Source organism: Rhinichthys klamathensis, unplaced genomic scaffold (assembly GCF_029890125.1).
Source record: "Rhinichthys klamathensis goyatoka isolate OS25496 unplaced genomic scaffold, OSU_Roscu_1.1 h1tg000296l_1, whole genome shotgun sequence".
NCBI lineage: Eukaryota > Metazoa > Chordata > Actinopteri > Cypriniformes > Leuciscidae > Rhinichthys > Rhinichthys klamathensis.
In genome coordinates this window covers 437,782-456,487 of record NW_026606815.1, presented here as the reverse complement: position 1 = coordinate 456,487, position 18,706 = coordinate 437,782, and the positions used below count along the sequence as shown (strand labels likewise).

Below are 18,706 nucleotides of genomic sequence, written 5' to 3'. Positions count from 1 at the left end.
TCGAGTCAGTATATTTTTGATAGTATTTTATTATCATTTGCTGATTGACATTGCATTCTGTCACAATCTAGTTAAATTTGTATATAGTTTCTTATGTAATCATGCTGCTTACCACATGAGCAAACTCTGTATCAAACCTGTTCATTCATTTTGCCTGGCATGTAAAAGCTTACACAAGCATGTCTTAATTTTGTTTTTACGCTATGAAAATCTTTTGAGAAAGCCTTCATTCAATCACCATATTCTAATGTATTTTTTTTTTTGTCATTATGCTGATTTTTATTTTGTTTTATAGCAATAATTAAATCAACATGTTATTGTTTTGTTTTTTGTTTTCTTCACAATGATGCTAAATGCTTGCTTCACAATAGTTAATTGTATGTAGCGATGGTCTGAGAAATCCACCAATTGTTTGGAAGAGTCGACCTACGGGATTTTCACTTGTCTGAAAAGTGTCTCGGAGTAAAAGACAATTAAGATCATGTGTGTAGCTTTAGGACTCACTATAAAGGGACCCCAATGTATATACTTTCTTATTACAATGAAATAAACTATGGTCTTGAAAGTGCCTCAAACATCATCTGTTATTTATTTTGTGAAAAAGTGCTGCTTTTGATGCATCAGATTAGTTACATGGTGTTTTTGTTTTATTTCTCACATATAGGAGACAAATTCAGAAATGTAAAATGTACACGTCTTTCACATGAATGCATTTACATGCACTTTAAAAGTTAATATTGTTTTGTCAAAAACAATCTTTAGTTTTTTTCTCTGTAATCTGACTAACAGACATGCTCTACCATTCAAAAGTTGAGGGTCATTAGGATTATTTTTGAAAAGTCACATTCTCACCAAGCTGCATTTATTTGATCAAAAATACAGTAAAAAAAGTAATATTGTGAAATATATATTTACTATTTAAAATAACTCTGTTAGTATATTTTAAAATGTAATTCATTCCTGTGATGGCAAAGCTGAATTTTCAAAGCCAAAGCCAGTCTTCAGTGTCTTATAATCCTTCATAAATCATATCTAATATGCTGATTTGATGCTCAAGAAACATTGGTTATTATTATCAATGGTGAAAGCCATGATTATACCATGATACCCGACGCTCTTGCGTCGTCATATTATATTAGCGCGCGCGTGCCATCTGCTCCTCAGATTTCTCTGCCTTTACGAAGCGGCCATCTTATACCCTTCGGTCTCGGTTTTTCTGGCCCAAATAATTCGGATTTATCATCAGCATTCTTCATCTGCACTTCAGCGACTGCGAATAGTGCAACTCAGTTCTCCTTGCGGTGAAGTGCCATGGAGTTTCGTCGTTGCCCGCCGCCATGCGACCCTCACAGTAAGTGTGTTAAATGTATGGGTTTTTCGCATGCGCGCGAGGCTGTTTTAGACTTGTCTAAATGCAAGTTTTGTGACAACCTGCTTCTCAAAACCCTCCGCTCTCGGCTCGCGGTTTTTGAGAAGGAGTCATTCGTTCCCCCCCGTCACGTTCCCGAGGCTGCCGAGGCCTCATTGGAATCCGCGGATTCGGATGTAGAGCTCGAGGATATAGAGTATGAGCAGACGGGCCAGGCCCTTTCTCTCCCTCCCTCTCCCGAGCACGCACGAGGTGTTCGCCCAGTCGAGTTTTCGCATGATTATTTATGCCCCAGCCCGAGAGCACGCGAGACGGTTTCTTTCGGGCTGGAAGATATTATTTACACTACAGCGTCCGACTCCGAGGATTTCGGGCCTGCTTTAGCTACTGACGGCTCCCGTCTAGCAGGCAGGAGGCGCGGCCTACACGGAGCATATCGACGTGATTTTTAAAGTGGCCCTAATTCTAGGCCTGAGCGGAGAAAGCTGCCCTTTTTCAGTGATCTGCATCACGAGATCTCCAGATCCTGGAAGCAGCCTTTTTTCCGCGCGTCTAACAAACGCGGCAGCCGCTGACTTCACCAACCTCGTTGGTTCTGTGGAGCAGGGCTATTCCGCCATTCCAGCGGTTGAGGACACGTTGGCTACTCACCTTTCTCCATTGTCTGCTCCGTCGTGGAAATCTCGCCCCCTCCTTCCCTCTAAACCGTGTAGGACTACTTCCGCCCTTATCGGAAAGTCCTACATGGCAGCTGGTCAGGCAGGCACGGCCCTACATACTATGGCCATCCTCCAAGCCTACCAGGCGGACGTCTTGAAGGAGATGGACGAGGGAACAGGAATTACGCCAGAAGCTGTCAAAGAGCTTCGTAAGGCCACGGATCTGGCCTTAAGAGCCACCAAGCACACCGCACACGCTATAGGTCGTTCTATGGCGGGGGCAATTGCTGCAGAGCGCCACCTATGGCTCAATCTCACGGAGATCCGTGACAAAGAGAAGGTTTTCCTCTTGGACGCCCCAGTTTCTCAATTTGGACTGTTTGGGGAGGCGGTCAACACTGTGGTTGACAAGTTTCGGGCCGCAAAATCCCAGTCAGCTGCCCTCAGGCAGTTTATGCCCAGGTGGGTAGGGAATCCTCTAACCCCTCCCCGTCTCAACCCAGAGAACGTTCTTCTCATAGGCCGGATTTTGCCGCTAGGAGAAGTGACTCGGCTCATCCCCCACCTGCTACGGTTTGGGGAGCCCGCGGTCGCCCGTTTTCCCGCCAGCGACCTCATAAGCATCTGGAGCTGAAGCGGTCTAACAAACCCTTCGCTCCAGCCTCCTTGAATCGTTCCTGGCCCACAGGTCAGAAAAAGGAGAGCTTCCCCCGATTTACGAGGTTGGGACAGACCGCGCAAGCGTTTCTGCCCCCCTCTCACTTGCTCTCCTTCTTTAAACCTGTCACTTTCGCCACCCAGCGTGTTTCGAAGTGCAGTTACTACTCAACCTCGTTCAAACCGTCTGGCGCAGGAGGAAGGAGCTTTCCTTGGAAGTTTTCCTTTCCTAGGAAGGAAGTTCAGCTTTCTCCCCTTGCCTCCGACGCGTTTGATACCTGCCGCTCGCATCCTTGGAGATACTTTCGGTTTTCCTCAGGAGCAGGCAGACCCTATGATCTTGATCAAACAGGCAGTGGTACCTCCCACTACGTGTCAGGACGTCAAGTGCTCTCCTTCACGTTGGACCACGCCACCCCACAGGAGTCAGCGCGTCACCCTAACACAGGTATGTCCGCCACATTGCAACACTCCACTTCCTCTATCTCATTTCTTTCAAGAATGGAGGCGTCTGCCAGGGGTATCGCCTTGGATCCTCCGCACGGTTCGGCTCGGCTACACACTTCAGTTCTGTCGCCCGCCCCCTTGCTTCAAAGGAGTCTTTCCAACTGTAGTCAACAGCGCCTCAGAGGCTTCTGTACTACAGCAGGAGATTTCGTCCCTTCTCCTCAAGGGAGCAATAGAAGAGGTTCCTCCGAAGGAAGTCGAGCAAGGCTTCTTCAGCCGTTACTTCTTGGTCCCGAAAAAGGGCGGAGGTCTGCGACCGATACTAGACCTGCGCCGGCTAAATTTCTCCCTTTACAAAGGGAAATTCAAGATGTTGACGCTGAAAGCTATCATATCTCAAATTCGAGCAGGGGACTGGTTCGTGACAGTAGACCTGAAGGATGCATATTTTCATATTTAGGTCGTACGGCGACACAGGAGGTTCCTCAGGTTTCCCTCTGGAGAGAGGGCGTACCAGTAAAGGGTCCTTCCCTTTGGTCTCGCTCTAGCGCCGAGAACGTTCACAAAGTGTATGGATGCTGCTCTGGCCCTGTTGCGGCTCCAGGGCATCCGTATACTCAACTACCTGGGCGATTGGCTCCTTTTAGCCCACTCCAGGGAATCAGTGACTCATCACAGGGAGATTGTCCTTCGTCACATTCAGTCTCTCGGCCTGAGGTTGAACACAAAGAAGAGTGTTCTTACCCCAACTCAAAGCATAGTTTTCTTAGGGGTGCGCCTGGATTCCGTTCTGATGCAGGCCCGTTTGGCTCCTGCCCGGATTTCCAGTCTTTTGACATGTTTGGCTCGCTTCACGCTCGGCCATCGTGTTTCTGTGGGCACTTGCCGCAGGCTTCTGGGTCTCATGGCCGCAGCATCCCCTGTGCTTCCCCTAGGGTTGCTCCACATGAGACCGTCTCTGTGGTGGATGAAACTCTCAGGTGCCCGGTCCACAGGACCTGCTCTTCTCCTGTTGAAGGTGTCGCGCAGTTGCTTCCGCGCCCTTTCAATTTGGCGGGACCCTCTCTTCCTTCGGAAAGGGGTCGGCATGGGTGCAGTTTTCCGTCGCCAAATGGTTACGACGGACGCCTCTCTGACCGGCTGGGGTGCGGTTTTCGAGGGCAGGCCAGCATGTGGGGTCTGGACTGGAGAGACTCTCTCTTGGCACAAACAGCTTGGAGCTGAGAGCTGTTTCCCTGGCCCTTCTTCACTTTCTCCCCTTTCTCGAAGGACACCATGTCATTGTCAGAACAGACAATATGGCGGTAGTGTCTGATGTAAACTGGCAGGGGGGTTCACGGTCACGCACCCTGGACAGGCATGCGCGCCACCTTCTCCTGTGGTCTCAGGGCAAGTTCCTTTCACTGAGGGCAGTCCATGTTCCTGGGATCCTGAACCTCGCAGCAGATTTTCTGTTGAGGCAGAAGCTCAGGTCGGGGGAAGGGATGTTGAACCGCCGAACAGTAGCCCTGATTTGGGAAGTGTTCGGAAAAGCAGAGGTGGACCTCTTTGCATCACAGGAGTCGTCCCAATGCCCACTTTGGTTCTCCCTGAGCCCCCCAGCACCATTGGGGATAGATGCATTCACCCACCCATGGCCGATGCAGAAACTTTATGCATTCCCGCCTGTCAAGTTGATCCAGGCAGTTCTGTTCAGAGTGAGGGAGAGCGGAGCCCGTCTCCTACTTATAGCCCCATTCTGGCCATCCTAGCCGTGGTTTTTGGAGCTGGTTCCTCTTCTGGAACTCTCCCCTTGGGAGATTCCGGTCAGGGAGGATCTGCTGTCCCAGCTTCAGGGCAGGATATGGCATCCTCGCCCCGAAATTTGGAAGCTATGCATATGGCCCATCAGAGGCGCTAGCTTTGAGCTTTGGTCTTCCCGCTGACGTCCAGGAGACCATTGCGAGTGCGAGAGCCCCTTCCACGAGAAGGTTATATTCCTCCAAGTGGAGGGTTTTTGAGTCGTGGTGTTCGACACACGCTAGGGACCCAGTCAGCTGCCCAGTCGGTTCAGTGCTGGAATTCGTACAGGAGAAGTTTGCTTCTGGAGCGGCCGCTACTACTCTGAGAGTGTATGTTGCTGCTATTGTCGCTCATAGAGAGTCGGATGAGATCCCCCTAGGTAAATTGAGGTTAGTCTCAGCATTTATGCGTGGGGTTAGGCACCTGAAACCAGTACGCTCCCCTGGAATTCCCTCTTGGGACCTGTCGGTCGTCCTGGAGGGCTTAACGGAGGCTCCCTTTGAGCCCTTAGAGTCAGCTCCAGAGCGGATTCTGACTCTCAAGGTTACTCTTTTGTTAGCCTTGGCTTCTTTGAAGCGGGTGGGGGATTTGCAAGCTCTTTCTGTTGGCAAGACATGTATAGACTTCGCTCCTGGTCTGGTCAGGGTGACTTTGAGACCGAAACCGGGATATGTGCCCAAAGTATTTTCCACAGCATTCCAGGTCTCAGGTTATTAACCTTCACTCTTTCTATCCTCCTCCTTTTGTCTCTGAGGAGGACAAGAAGCTTAATTTGCTCTGCCCTGTCCGAGCATTGAAGTTATACGTGGATCGCTCTGGCGGTTGGAGAAAATCCAACCAGCTCTTGGTATGTTTTGGTGCTGGCCGCCACGGGCTTGCCGCATCAAAGCAGAGAATTTCCCACTGGGTTACAGAGGCTATTTCACTAGCATATGAGGTGCGCGGTCTGCCTTCACCTCTTAGCATCAGGGCACATTCCACCAGAGGCGTGGCTTCCTCTCAAGCACTTTTTAGAGGGGCCCTCCTGGAAGACATTTGTGTAGCGGCAGGCTGGTCCTTTCCGCACACTTTTGTCAGATTCTACAGTTTGGATCTTGACATGACTCCAGGTTCCCAAGTTTTATCTGCTTGAACCAGTCGTGTGAGCTATCTGGTCTTTGTACTAGTTACGGCAGCGCTTAGCTTAGGGAGTTTGGTATTTCGTTCCCACTGCGTCTTAAGCTACGCAGCGTTGAGTGAACCTATGAAGGAGAACGTCTCTGGTTACTGATGTAACCTATGTTCTCTGAATAGGGAACGAGACGCTGCGTTCGCTGCCAAGCTCCTTGCGCTGCCGACAAGCTTCCTTTTTCGGCAGAGAAATCTGAGGAGCAGATGGCACGCGCGCTAATATAATATGACGACGCAAGAGCGTCGGGGCGGCGCCCGCGCCATCAGCCAATGAATTGGCGTGATTCTATAAGGGCTTCAGACAATCGGCACACCCAGAGGGCGTTCCCACTGCGTCTTAAGCTACACATCGTCTCGTTCCCTATTCAGAGAACATAGGTTACATCAGTAACCAGAGACGTTATTGCACCCTCCCTGAATAAAAATATACATTTCTTTAAATTTCTTCGCGGGGCCAATGTAACACGGACCGTTTACATAGTTAGTCAGGGTCAAGCAGGTTGTGTTTCCGCTCTTCTTCTCTCGCTGCCAGAAGACGGTCTCCCGCTGATTTGTGGAAAGTTTTGATAAGATTTCATGAAGATACTGGACAAAGAGTGTTTTGACACCATGCAAGTACATTTTTTCATCATACGTTTTTTTCGGTTTCTGAGTTGGGTGTGTAGCCTACGTCACCAAATCTAACTTTATATTACCTTAATCACTGTTTTGTTGGGTAAAACATAGCACCATTTTGAAACATATCAGCAACTCCTAGCAACTGTTAGATAGGCTTAAAATATTTTTTACACTGCGGGGTTAGTTGTAGCACAGTGTTAACCAAGTGTACAACGGTAATGAAATGAAAACAGGGAGCCACACAACTTTTCAGGTTTGAGTATTTATTTAGCCACATTTAACTTTGTTGGACTTTCACAAACAATGTTGGAATTTAAATGTCAAAGTATGATTTGCCCCCCACATTTGTTTACTATGCATTGATCACTTGTTTATTTATTAAGAATATAGCCTGTTTTTCATGCAATAAAATGTGATTTTTATTTTTTATTACTGTTATTATTATTAATAATAATAATTATGCATGCAGCTGCCACACACAAATATAATTCAATTAGAATTACAATATTTGATGATTTTTTTTTTTTTTTTTTTTTTTTTTTTTATAAATCACTATTGTGTTTCAATGGTTTTAAAATGTATGCATGTATGTATTTATTTATTGCATATAATTAAATAAATTAGTGTTCAGTGTCTTGGTACCAACATGCAGTTTTAAAATAAATTTCTAGGAGACTATAAAGTATATTCTGTTCTGTTTATGAAACTATCAGTGATAAGTCAGTGAGATTAATTGTGCAATATACAGAAAAGTATAAGGTCTTCATAAGAGCTTTGCCAAAACAGATAATGATTTATAAATATTTCTTGTGTTGGTAGGTTACAGCAGATAAGAGATTACAGTGAATCTAATCCTCACAACATATATTTTTGTAGATTGCCTATAGATTCTTATCTCTCTGGGACTCTGAGATGCAAAGGAGCCAGTATCACATTTGCGGCTTACTTAATTCAGCATTTTAAACAAATCTTGCAAGTCTGTCAATCAGACTGACCACATTTTCATGAAGTTATGAATCAATTTTCTGAGAAAGTTACAAAGTATAACAGAATCCTGTCAGCTAACAGGGTGAGCTGTGTTATATATATATATATATATATATATATATATATATATATATATATATATATATATATATATATCAGCAGAGACTGGTTTTTAATCACTGGATAAGTCAACATAATCAAACACTTCCAAGCCTCAACATTTCCAAGTGAGTTTATGCATGTCAAGCCCTTTAAGGAAAAGACAGAATTTTACATAACTATGAGTCATCATTGACAATGCCAGAGAAACATGTTTCAACCATATTGAAGGATGAAGGTGTTATGCTCGCTTCTGACCCTTTGGCTAAGCGTTTTCTTTCAGCGTTAAGAGATGAGCTCTGCTGAGATGTTAATGCAGTGAGGCTATTGCGTAGGCAGACACGGTACAACCTTCCACCACAGCTGGCCAAACGTCTGCAGAAACCAGACAGCACACCAGGCCAGCCACAAGAATAGACCAGACTCAACATCACTATATATTTGTAAACAAACATCCACTGCTATGGGAAAAATACCACTCAAAGACTTATTGAAAATGACCAAATGGGAAGTGTGTGTAAATACAAGAACCCTGACGTATAGAGAAACCCTGCTCACAAAATACAGTGGAAATCTGTTTACTCTCAACAGGGTAAACACAAACTCATTCTCAATAGGCGTTTCAGCTTTGATTAAAAATAATTAAGTTAGATTAATCTTTTTTTTTTTACTCAAGCAACATACACATCTCTGCTAGAAATGAACACTTAAAGTTTTTTTCTAGGACCTACCATTTTCGTACAGTTGCTCTGAAAGTGACAGAAGTGCAAATGTTACAACTTACCCCATAGGCTATGCGGGGTTAATTGTAACAGACAGAGGGGTTAGTTGTAACACTTGTGTGTAACACACATAATTCAGTACTATTTTATCTGTATAGTTTGATATTGTTTGTGCATCTGTATATAGATATCCATACATCCATCCCTCATCCAAACATCTTTATTATGGATCAATATCATGGATAGAGATATAGGAAAGGGCTGCACAGTTTTGCAATAAATAAATAAATAAATAATATATAAAGTGACAATTTAAAGTGCACCTATTATGCTATTTTAAAGTTTCCTAATGTTGTTTGGAGTCTCCTACAACAGGTTTACATGCATCAAAGGTAAAAAAAAAACCTGTTTAATTTTCTCATAATATATTTGCACATCACCACATTTTCAATGATTCTCAAACGACTGATGAATCAATGTCAGATGAATCAATCTCTCTAAATCCCTCCTTCCGCGATCTACTTTGCTCTGATTGGCCAGATGGCTCAGTCTCTTGTGATTGGTCTACCGTGTACAGCGCGTGTGCCAAAACAACGTCAACTCTGCGTGTCCTGAGGCTTTCTACACCGTAAACTAAACACAGTAACTAACAATGACGTCGATTTGACCATATCAATCCGAGCGTGAGTCCGATGATAAAACACTGGAAGAACTAATTATTCAACCCGAACCTCCATCGCAAGGACAACTCTCAGTGATACACTACTCAGTTTGAGGTACATTATGAGATGTTGCAACTGTAATTCCTCACCATCAGCATTAACAAGTGCATGTCCATCAACAAACCGATTATTTTACTTGTACTTATTTATTTAACAAGTATTTTTCTAATATATTGCGGTGAACATGTGGAAACTGTATCAACAACAGTGCATGCATTAGCCGAGCTCTAGCGTGAATGAATGATGTAACATAAACGTTGGTAAAACAAATCTTGCTCCATGCTTAATCTTTCCTCAAAGTAGTGAGAACGAGAGATAATCTACATTAATAGACACAGTTTTAGGTAATAGTGGCCCACAACTGATTAGCAGAAGTTTTTCAGTAAGACAGTGTGTGTTAGCCAGTTAGCAGGAGACCTACACAATATAAAACTCTAAACTAAGTATTTTGAACACCATCTTTCAAGAGCAAGCAGTTTGAACTCCAAGATTTGAGAAGCAGTCGTAATTTAAATAAAGGAAACACAGCAAAAGTTTAGGATTATACTGCTGTAATATCGTGGTCAAGATGAATTTTAACCACTGATTCTTCACATGCTCGTCCTTGGGCAGTGAAAAAAAATTGGCTTTGCCCTCACAAAATTTAGAGCACAACATCTTCTCGACATGATGCTGTCCAGTATCCACAGGAATCAGCTGCTGGTTTGAGGTTCAAGTTTTCCCTGGTGTCTGCACGCGCAAGTGGGCGGGCAATATGCTAATGTTTCGTCTCGACGTCACAACGGAACGGCTTATGACTCGTTTGAAAAACAATTCATTTCATTGACTCAGAGTCGACTCATACTTTTGAAAGACAATAACTTTATATACGGTGCACTTTCAGATTTAAAACTTTGCAGGATGTTTTCATTCACTTAGAGCTATGTTACACACTACATGAAAGGTCATTTTCAAAAATCCAAAATAGGGGCACTTTAAAGGGATACTCCACCCAAAAATGAAAATTCTGTCATCATTTACTCACCCTCAAGTTGTTGCAAACCTGTATGAGTTTCTTTCTTCTGATGAACACAAAGGAAGATATTTTGGAAAACGATTGGAACTTTGGCACCATTGACTTCCATAGTATTTTTTTTCTACTATGGAAGTCAATGGTGCCAAACAACTGTTTGGTTCCAATCGTTCTTCAAAATATCTTCCTTTGTGTTCAGCAGAAGAAAGAAACTCATACAGGTTTGCAACAACTTGAGGGTGAGTAAATGATGACAGAATTTACATTTTTCGAGTATCCCTTTAACACGGCATGTTGTTACAAAGACACTGAACATTATTTACAATCATTAATGCAATAAATAAACAAACTTGGTGATGATGGTTTTGTATAAAAGTTTCTTAGTTAAAAAATATCAAGGGACAGAATGGGCAAAGATGTCCATATGTCTTTTTAGCACTTCAAAGTTTGGGCATCTTTGTTAAAGTGTGTGTAGAACAGCAAACCTTTAATCATATTGTGTAGAAGTTACTAGACAGGATGCAACAAAATCCCGAAGGGAAAAAACTTTGGGAAGAAAACTGTGGTCTGATCAATAGATTAAAGAGGAGTCTAAGCAAAGCACATGTTTACCACAAACACCCTGGTAAAACCATACATCTCTATCAGACTTGATGGTGGCAGCAACATATTCTGGATTTGATTAAAGATTCATGTTCCAGCAAGACGATAAAGTACTCAGAAAAAAAGTATGATTGAATGGTTTAAATACACTTATAATTCTGGAATGGTTCCGACTGAGCTGAGACATTAATCCAATTGAATATTTTTACGTATGACCTGAACATTGCTGCAAGCCAACACTTTCTAATTTGGCAGAGATGGAGTGAATTTGTGTTGAAGAATTGAGATGTGGAAAGCTCATGCAGACATAACTAAGACGACTCATGTAGTAACTTGCTACTAGAGGAATATATAGGGGGTGATTGCTTTGTTTGTGTTGAATTTATTGTTTATTCAACATGCTAAAATTTGGAAGTATAACAAAATGCAGAAATAAAATCAAGGGGTGAGCACTCTGTAAATGCATTGCCTGTTCAGTTTTCGATTAATGTCTATTCCATTTCAATAATTTTCCTTTATGATGGAATTTATCCCTCACATGCTGAAATGTCTGTCCTTAACTTGGACCAGTGGTCAATCTGTGGGTGTCCAGCAGTCTGAAAGTGCAACATTGTCTTCATGGTTAATTTCACTTCCCTTGAAATAATAAATGACCTAAAGGCACATAAGCGCCTCCCAAATCAAAACCACCTGGGCCCGAGAATGCCTGCGAGTCCATTGTTTCTATAGACTCCTGCAGTTGAAGAGTGCAATACTTCATCTGCAGAACAGCTTTTTGAATGTAAAATAGTGAAATATTAATAGTAAAAAAGTAAACTAAAGTATAAAAGCCAAGGTTTGAGCAGATTTTTTGATCTCCATCTCCATCAGTTGTATTAAGTGCCATATTGAAGGGACTCAAAATCACAAATGTATGACTTACCTACTTTCTTGCAGGAGCAAAATAAATAACTAAATAAAAATGCAGGTGAATAAGGCAAGTGTTCATTTTGGGGTGATATGAAACAATTATAGTCAAGCAGAATTAAAGCTAACAAATCAACAGCCCTGTGTTAATCATAATATTTCTAATCACCATTTGAATCATAAACAAAAATGTTCACATGCAATTGTGTTTGAAAGCAAACGAAAATAGTGGCAAGTTTTTGTTCTGAGACATTTTTTTTCGTGTTCCTGTTTGAAACAAACAGTGAAATTCCTTTAAGCCTTGAAAAAGAAATCACTTCATTCATTTAACAGTTCCTTACAAAAGTGCTGCTTTTAAAAAGGTATTTGGTGTTTTTAAGTTTATAGGCATGTGATACTGAATGAGATAGTTAAAAGCAGGGAAAGTCTGATCTGAAAAGGAGTTAAGAGCCTTAAGCCTTTCAAAAAAAGACTTGTATGATCTGATTTGCCATGCCCAGACAAAACTCAGCTGGGGATTCCCAGATGGTTCTTTAACTGTTTATGCGCCAAAAATGCACTTATGTAGGCTACAGTAGGCTATAAATAAATACGTTTTTACTTGAACAGAATCAGTTAGAAAAAACTAATCTTATTCCAATTGTTGCTGTTCATGATAAAACAGAATATAACAGATTTACATTATATAGACAGTCGAATATTGACTGTTAGAACAAAAACAGAAAGTCTTTACCCTTTAACAGCACACAATTCAGACATTTAAGGCCTGGTTTCACAGACAGGGCTAAGATTAAGCCTTAGCTCAATTAGGACGTTTAAGTAGATTGTTATTACTGGTGTGCATCTTGAGACAAAACATTGGCACTAACATATTTTAAGATAGTCTTATTGTCAGTGAAAGTTGCTTTCAGTTAAAACAGCTCAAACATGCATTTTATTCGGGGGTTAATATAAAAAAGAGGCACATCTGTATGGGCTCTCAGTTTGACAGTTTCAATTCCACTTGAAATCTTTTAAAGCTTAAAACTGCTCTAAAAAGATAAATCTACCTGCTCTGTGTTTACAGACAGATCCAGCAGCAGCAGCAGCGATGTCGCTCCGCCCACTCCCTGCGTCACTCCTCACGGCGAATCGCGTGCATGTGTTAAAACTGAGCCTTTACTGTTACTGCTGCATCCTTTGTGAAAGAGTTGTCAAAGTTGACCAAAAGGGAGGCGATTTTTTTTTTTTACAATAACACAGAGACGAAAACAGCTCAGCTGTTAAATGTACATGCGGTACTTTTCTCAGATCACTATCAAAGCGTTTCATGAGGACTCGATTTGTGAATGCAGCTAATTTCATTGATTTGGATTAACATTTCCTCTGGTCACGTAAATACAGTCTGCTAACACTTTTTAATGGAGTTTCACGGATGGTAAGTTTTATTTTATATAGTTTATAAGCTTCTCTGAACTCCCTGAGTTTCCCTTCACTGAACTTTGTCGCATTTTTGCCTTGTGGCTGGTTGTGCTAAGACTCAATGGAGAAAAAAGGTTGACTAACGGTTATCTATCCATCCTGATTTATCCACACTGGGTTATTACTACCAAATAAGAGCAAGTTTCTGTATCTATTATTATGATGAAAGAATCACTTTTTTTTTAGCCTCAACCAAGTAATTTACATTTGCGAATATGCCAACTTTTAAAAAGAGTAATTTAACAGTCAGTTTTCAGTACTGGGATAGTTACTCTGTATTTTTATTTATTCATTTATTTATTTTAGCTAAATAAAAACTTTTGCGCTTGATAAATAATGTTAAAATTATGTTTAACTACATGAAATGACATCTGTCTTCTAGAAAGAAAAAAAAGGTTTTGTGGGTCGCCCCCATGTTGACATCACATGACCAGTCATATTCATCATGCATTTGAACTTAGTAATACGAATCACTTCAGTAATACGAACAACAGATGAATAAATTAAGCTATTAAGCATGCAGGGCAACCACAATAGCATTACAAAAATCTAGCCTTGATGTCATGAACGCATGAACTAATTGTTCTGCATTTTTCATTGAGAGCATATGACGCAATTTAGATATATTTTTAAGATGAAAAAATGAGGTTTTACAGATGCTAGACACTTGACTTTCAAATGAAAGGTTGGTATCAAAGAGCACACCCAGGTTCCTAACCGACGACGAAGACTTGACAGAGCAGCCATCAAGTGTTAGACCGTATTCTATATTATTACGTGAGGAAGTTTTTTTTACCAATAATCAGAATCTCTGTTTTTTCAGAATTAAGTAATAGGAAGTTGCTAGTCATCCAGTTTTTTTCAGCTATGCATTCCGTTAATTTTGTGAATTGGTAAGTTTCGTCAGGGTGTGAAGAAATATAAAGCTGCGTATCAACAGCATAACAGTGAAAACTAATGCCATATACTTCCAAATGATATCTCCCAAGGGTAGCATGTACAGAGTGAACAGCAACGGTCCTAGTACTGAGCCTTGTGGTACACCATACTGAACTTGTGATCGATAAGATATCTCTTAATTTACTGCTACAAACTGATAACGGTCAGATAAGTATGATTTAAACCATGGTAATGCATTTCCACTAATGGCAACATAATTTTCAAGTCTATTTTAAAGAATGGTGGGGTCGATGGTATCAAATGCAGCACTATGATCGAGTAACACTATTAGAGAGATACAACCATGATCGGATGATAAGAGCAAATCATTTGTGACTCTAATGAGAGCTGTCTCAGTACTATGGTACGGTCTAAATCCTGACTGAAAATCCTCGCAGATATCATTTCTTTCTAAAAAAGGAACATAGTTGTGAAGATACTGCCTTTTCTAGTATCTTTGACAGAAAAGGTAGATTCGAGATCGGCCTGTAATCAAGTTGTGTTTTTTTAACAAGCGGTTTAATCATAGCCAGCTTAACTTTTTGGTACGTATCCTAATGACAAAGATTAATTAATTATATTAAGAAGAGGATCTTTGACCTCTGGAAGCATCTCTTTCATTAGCTTAGTTGGTATTGGGTCTAATATACATGTTGTCGATTTAGATGATTTAACGAGTTAGAAAAAATTCTTCCTCTCCTATAGTAATGAATGAATCGAATTTGTCCTTAGGGAGACTACAATGCACTCCCTGATGCGATGCAGACGGTTGCATAGTTATAAGTTTCTCCCTGATTATCAATCTTATAAGTGAAGACGTTCATAAAGTCATTACTGCTGTGCTGCTTGAAGCTTTATTTTTCGTTAGTTTAGCCACTGTTTCAAATAAATACCTAGGGTTTTGTTTATTTTCTTCTAATAGGGTTGAAAAATAAGCAGATCTAGCAGCTTTTTACGCCTCTCTGTATGCAATCGAGCTCTCCTTCCATGAAATGCGAAATACTTCTAGTTTTGTTTTCTTCCAGTTGCGCTCCATTTTTCTGGCTGCTTACTTAAGGGCCTGAGTGTGCTCGTTGTACCATGGCGTTGGAGTATTTTCTTTAATCTTCTTTAAAGGGATACTCCACCAGTTTTTCTTATTAAACTATGTTATTCCCTTAACTAAGACGAGTTGATACATACCTCTCTCGTCTCAGTGCGTGCACTATATCGCTCTGTATTGCCGCAAAACTATGTTAGCACTTAGCTTAGCCCATGCATTAAATATGGGCCAAGCAGAGAAGCGACCAAACACTTCCACGTTTTCCCTATGTAAACACAGTTACTCGAGTAGTGTAACTTGACCTGGGCTGGTGACACAAAATAAACCGTTGCGCTTTTCTAAGCGTTTAAAATTGATGACTATATTGTATGGCGGAATACCATAACAAGTGCTTTTGAGCACTTCGACTTGGCGCAATAATATCTTCACTCGTGAAAAGTCCCGGCTCCCGCTTCCTCTCCCCCTCCCTCTGACATTTCCGTCAATACAACCAACGTGACTTTTACTACCTGTGCTGTGCTATTAGCAAACTGCAGATCATTTGCAATGGCGGACTTTGTAGATGATTATGACTACTTTGTAGAAGACCCAGAGCCATATCTGTTTGAACCCGAGTACACGGAGGAGGAATTAGCTCTTATGGACCGTGAGAGGCAAGAAAGATATGATCCAGAACAGACCGGAGCTGGCGAAAGACCACGGGCAAACAGCAATTGGTGGTGCAAGTGTGACTGTTGCGAACAGATGCCGACCGAAATTGAGAGCCTGTGCTGTTTAGAATGCTAACTAAGCTAACTAGCTTCCAACAACCTGTTACTTCGTCAACTCCGCTCGAACTACTACTACCGGCGCATGTCACGTTGGTTGTATTGACGGAAATGTCAGAGGGAGGGGGAGAGGAAGCGGGAGCCGGGACTTTTCACGAGTGAAGATATTATTGCGCCAAGTCGAAGTGCTCAAAAGCACTTGTTATGGTATTCCGCCATACAATATAGTCATCAATTTTAAACGCTTAGAAAAGCGCAACGGTTTATTTTGTGTCACCAGCCCAGGTCAAGTTACACTACTCGAGTAACTGTGTTTACATAGGGAAAACGTGGAAGTGTTTGGTCGCTTCTCTGCTTGGCCCATATTTAATGCATGGGCTAAGCTAAGTGCTAACATAGTTTTGCGGCAATACAGAGCGATATAGTGCACGCACTGAGACGAGAGAGGTATGTATCAACTCGTCTTAGTTAAGGGAATAACCTAGTTTAATAAGAAAAACTGGTGGAGTATCCCTTTAAGCGCAACGGAGTAACTGTGTCTAAAGTAATGTGTCTCGAGTTATTCTAAGCTATCTGGGATGCTGAGATGATGAAACTGATCAGGATGTTTATTAATAAAGCAACCTTTAGTGGCAAAATTGATAGGTCTAACATATTTGTAACACGGAGTCAGATTTGCAGCCTTGGCTAAATGAAGTTTACACGAGACTAGATAATGATCTGAGATGTCATCGCTCTGCTGCAGAATTTCAACGGTATCAACTTTAAATTCCGTGTGATAATATTAGATCTAGAGTATGATTACGACAATGAGTAGGTCATGACACGTGTTACCTAACCCTAACTCCAATAGAGTTAAGAATATCTTTAAAGGCCAATCCCAATGCATCTTTTTCGTTATGTATATTAAAATCACCAACAATTAGGACTTTATCTGCAGCGAGTACTAACTCTGATAGAAAGTCAGCAAATTCTTTGATAAAGTCTGTATGGTGCCCTGGTGGCCTGTATACAGTGGCCAGCTCAAATCTCAAACGTGATTTATCATTTACACTATATATTGTTACATTAAGCACCAACACTTCAAAAGAATTATATTTGAAACTAGACTTTTTAGTAATTTTGAAAATATTACTATAAATTACAGCAACACCTCCCCCTTTGCCTTTCAGACGAGGTTCATGTTTATAACAGTAATCCTGGGGAGTGGACTCATTTAAAGTAATGTAATTGTTTGGTTTTATTCAGGTTTCTGTCAACCACAACACGTCTAGGTTATAGTCTGTAATCATATCATTAACAATAAGTGCTTTTGAAGTAAGGGATCGAATATTCAGCAACCCAAGCTTTATCATTTGTTCATTTGTATTATATCTGTTTTTTATTTGTTGAACATCAATTAAACTTTTACCCTTAGATGGGTTTGGAAGTTTTTTGTGTCCTAATTTGGGGAACTGACACAGTCTCTATATGATGATATCTAGGTGAAAGAGGCTCTATGTGATGGGATTTATCTGACCTTGGTGACGTGAGACAGCTGGCAGATGGTCGGTTTAGCCAGTCTGTCTGCTTCCTGACCTGAGCCCCAGATTGTCATGTTTGAGCTCTAAGACTATGTGCCATATTACTAGAGAGAAGAGCAGCACCATCCCAGGAGGTATGAATACCATCTCTTTTCAAAAGGTCAGGTCTGCCCCAAAAACTTTTCCAATTGTCTATGAATTCTATATTATTCTGCGGACACCACTTATGGTCCGTTCACACCAGACGCGAATAGAGCGTCTGGCGCAAGTGATTTCAATGTTAAGTCAATGCAAAGACGCGTTACGCGCGTAAAAAAGAACAATAGTGTTTTGGTGTGGACGCTAATATATTTATCATTATAGTTATCGTTCTTGGTGTGAATGGGCCTTTAGTCTCCTCCTTTGTTTGTGTCTGTTTCTGCTTTGGTGGGAGAATTACACACTGTTTTTCAGTTATGGCAGTCAGCATTTAGACCTCTCATTACCATTGTACCGTTGTTCCTATCCCGAAAAGAATAAATATCCAATGATCTAATGTACACAATGTGTGTCTCTCATTGTGTGGATGCAATATGCACTTTCAGAAGTACCATATAAGGTAAGAAACAAGAAGTAAGCTGATTATGATGACTAAACTTCTAAACCAGATTGAACCATTGCACTCATTGGCCTTTGATTACTTTGCAGTAACTTGTTAGCTGATTGTCAACACATGTTCATATTTTCATGTCATATTCCCAAATTCCCAGTAATGTTCTGATCCATTGTACGAGTCATATGGAAAGCGATAAAATTCCAAGCCAAATGTCTCAACTATCATTACCAAAACTTTGTATAGTTTTAAAATCATATGACAGTAATTATTTTGTGCACTGTGTACACACTAAATAGTGTATACACTGTACACTAAATATAGCCTACTATTCCACACTGCATCAGAATGCTGTTGACCTGGGGTGCGTTTCCCAAAGCCAACTATGGTCGCAAGTTCCAACATTACCCACACAATTCAAAAGAAATGGAAAGTTGTCTAATAATTATGCTTTTGTGAAACGCACTCCTGCTTGGTTTCTCCATTTGATCGCTTCATAATAGCTATACAGATCATGAAAATAGAAAATACCAAGTCTTAATGCTTCTCTTACATGAACCCACCATCAACAACCTTTTACAGCACTGAAGTGGAGAGTGTGTCCTGGAAAAAATGAACAGCAGTGTGTA

The 18,706-nt window shown here is 41.3% G+C and overlaps 1 protein-coding gene across 1 annotated transcript in view; it reads right to left on the bottom strand.

Annotated features, from left to right (window-relative positions):
- Positions 1–18,706, bottom strand: part of sub1b (SUB1 regulator of transcription b) — a 137,459-nt gene that overhangs the window by 106,085 nt on the left and 12,668 nt on the right. The gene's annotated exons all lie outside the window — the stretch shown is intronic.